The sequence below is a fragment of the Myotis brandtii genome, unplaced genomic scaffold, assembly GCF_000412655.1.
Source record: "Myotis brandtii unplaced genomic scaffold, ASM41265v1 scaffold394, whole genome shotgun sequence".
In the NCBI taxonomy this organism is placed as follows: Eukaryota; Metazoa; Chordata; class Mammalia; order Chiroptera; family Vespertilionidae; genus Myotis; species Myotis brandtii.
Window position 1 is genome coordinate 499675 of NW_005365111.1, and position 3295 is coordinate 502969.

Sequence of the window (3295 nt, forward strand, 5' to 3'; positions counted from 1 at the left end):
TCAGCAAATTTGACATATGAAGTTTTGAAGCTTGTTGTCAATACAACAAAATAGCATACATATCAAATCGCATATATATCAACATATGTGTAACTCCATCTATTGAAAAAAATCTGCATTGTTAACCCGTACACCTAGTAAATATCCCAAATTTAATGCCCAAAGAGAAAATTAACAAATGGGACTAAATCAAAATAAAAAGCTTCTGTACAGTAAGAGAAACCATCACCAAAACAACAAGAAAGCCCACTGCATGGGAGAACATATTTGTCAATGTTATCACTGACAAGGGTTTAATCTCCAACATTTACAAGGAACTCATACAACTTAACAAAAGGAAGATAAACAACCCAATAAAACATGGGCAACGGATCTAAATAGATACTTTTAAATTAGGACATAAGGAAGGCCAAGAGACATATGAAAACATGCTCAAAGTCCCTAATCATCTGAGAGATGCAAATCAAAACGACAATAAGGTACCATCTCACACCTGTCAGAATGGCTATCATCAAAAAATCAACAAACGACAAGTGCTTGGAGAAAAAGGAACACTCGTGCACTGCTGGTGGGAATGCAGACTGGTGCAGCCACTGTAGAGAACAGTATGGAGTTTCCTCAAAAAACTAAAAATGGAACTCCCATTTGACCCAGTGATCCAACTTATAGGAATATATCTCAAGAAACTAGAAACACCAATCAGAAAGGATATATGAACCCCTATGTTCATAGTAGCGCAATTTACAATAGCTAAGATTTGGAAAAAGTCTAAGTGCCCTTCAGCAGATGAGTCAATTAAAAAATGTTGGTGCATCTACACAATGGAATACTACGCTGTGGTAAAAAAGAAGGAATTCTTACCATTTGCAACAGCATAAATGGACCTGGAGAGCATTATGCTCAGTGAAATAAGCCAGTCAGAGAAAGATAAATATCACATGATCTCACTCATTTGTGGAATATAATGAACCACATAAACTGATGAACAAAAACAGATCCAGGGACAGAGAAGCATTGATCAGACTGTCAAACCTCAAAGGCAAGGTAAGGGAGGGTGGGGGTGAGGGGGAGAGATCAACCAAAGGACTTGTATGCATGCATATAAGCATAACCAAAGGACACAGACACCAAGGGGGCTGAGGGAAAGAGTGGGGGTGGGGGGCAATGAGGGGATAAGAACACATATGTAATACCTTAATCAATAAAGTAAAATAAAATAAAATAAAACTTCTGTTTTTTAAAAATGTGTGACAGACTGAAAGAGGATATGATATATATATAAAGCTTTTACCAAATCAAGAAAAAAGTGGGCAAAGGATATGGAGAGACATGTCAGAAAAAAGTAATAGGAAATAATGTACTTATAAATTATTCTCAATGTCTCTAGTTATTAAGAAATTACAAATTAAAGCTAAATAAGCTATAAGTATGTTTTATAACTCAGCAATTTCACAACTTGGTATCTACTCTAAAAACCAATTTATACACATGCACAAAGAAGCATATACTGAACGCCTTCAATCACTAAATATCAATCAAATCAGATTGCCAGTTATGTTTTGGAGGAGTGAAAAACTAGTAATAAAGTGAATATTTATATATGGTAATTTTTGACTTTTGTTGTGTGATTCCCACATGGCAGGCACTAGCCTAAGGGTTTTATATGTACTACTACATTCAAACCCTACAAAAATCACATAAGAAAAGTATAATTATTTGCATTTTGATGATGGAAACAGAGTGAGTTACAAAGTGATTAAGTAACTTGCCCCAAAGCTCAAAGATTTGAGCCCAGCAATTTGACTACACTAGAGAGTCAATGCTCCTAACCATGACACTCTGTAGTGAATTGGCTGAATAGACTGTAGTGTATTTACCATGGATGCTAAAAAAATATGTTCAGCTAAGTTTAGCTATCCAACAAGATCTTTAACAGTATACAACTAAGTGTAAAAATCTTTAATTTACAAAATACAATAAAAAATAAGTTGCAGAAATAGAGTATGATGAAATTTATTGTTTAATTCCCTATGCATTCTACATATTTTCTTCATTTTCATAAAAGTGCATAAAAACCCACAGAAAAATATTTTAAAGTATGAGAGATGGGAAGGAACAGAAATTGGAAATGGGAGCATCAAAGGAGATTTTAGCTTTGCTTATGAGGCATTAATTTTTGTAAACCAATATTTTAAAAAGTGAATTAAAGAACACTTTTTACTCCGTTGAAAAAGGAACTAAAAGCAATAAGAAACTTCAGTAATCAGTGGTAATGGTAAATATTAAAGCTTTTAGATTAAGTGTCACTTAAAAAAACTATCATAGACTTAAACATATTAATTATTTACAAGAAGGAATAAACTATAATTTTAATTCAAGAAGTTTTACAAAACCACCAAAGTAATCTACAGAGAGTAGCAGAAATAAGTTTTAAAAATAATAAATACAAAAATATTTTAAAAATTAGAATGTGATATAAAATTAATTTTTCATTCTTAAAAATGTCAATTAAACATACAAAGTTTTTGGAAAAACTATCCAATGTATTTTTATTTATTTTTATCTATTTTAAAAATGATTTGAGAGAGAGAAAGATAGAGGGAGAGAGAGAAACATCAATGTGAGAGAGAAACATCTCACATTGCCTCCTGCATTGCCCAGACAGGTATCGAACTGGCAATGTGGATATGTGTCATAACCTGAAATGGAACTGAACTTTCAGTGCATGGGACAACACTTTAACCAACGGAGCCATACCAGCCAGGATCAAGATATTTTTAAATTGAAGGGTGGAAAAGTAAAAAAAGCGTATGGGAATTTGAAAACTGATTTAAACACAGCTAAAAAAAAAACAAAACAAAACAAAAAAAAACTAATCATCTGAAAGATGCAAATCAAAATGACAATGAGGTACCACCTCACACCTGTCAGAATGACTATTCTCAACAAATCAGTAAACAAGTGCTGGTGAGGGTGTGGAGAAAAGGGAACCCTGCTAATGGGAATGCAGACTAGTATAGCCTCTGTGGAAAACAGTATGGAGTTTCCTCAAGAAAGTAAAAAAGGAGCTCCCATTTGACCCAGTGATCCCACTTCTAGGAATATATCCCAAGAAATCAGAAACACAAATCAGAAATAATATATGCACCCTTATGTTTATAGCCACACAATTTACAATAGCTAAAATTTGGAAACAACCTAAGTGCCCATCAGCAGATGAGTGGATTAAAAATAGTGGTACATCTACACAATGGAATACTATGCTGCTGTTAAAAAAAGAACTCTTACCATTTGC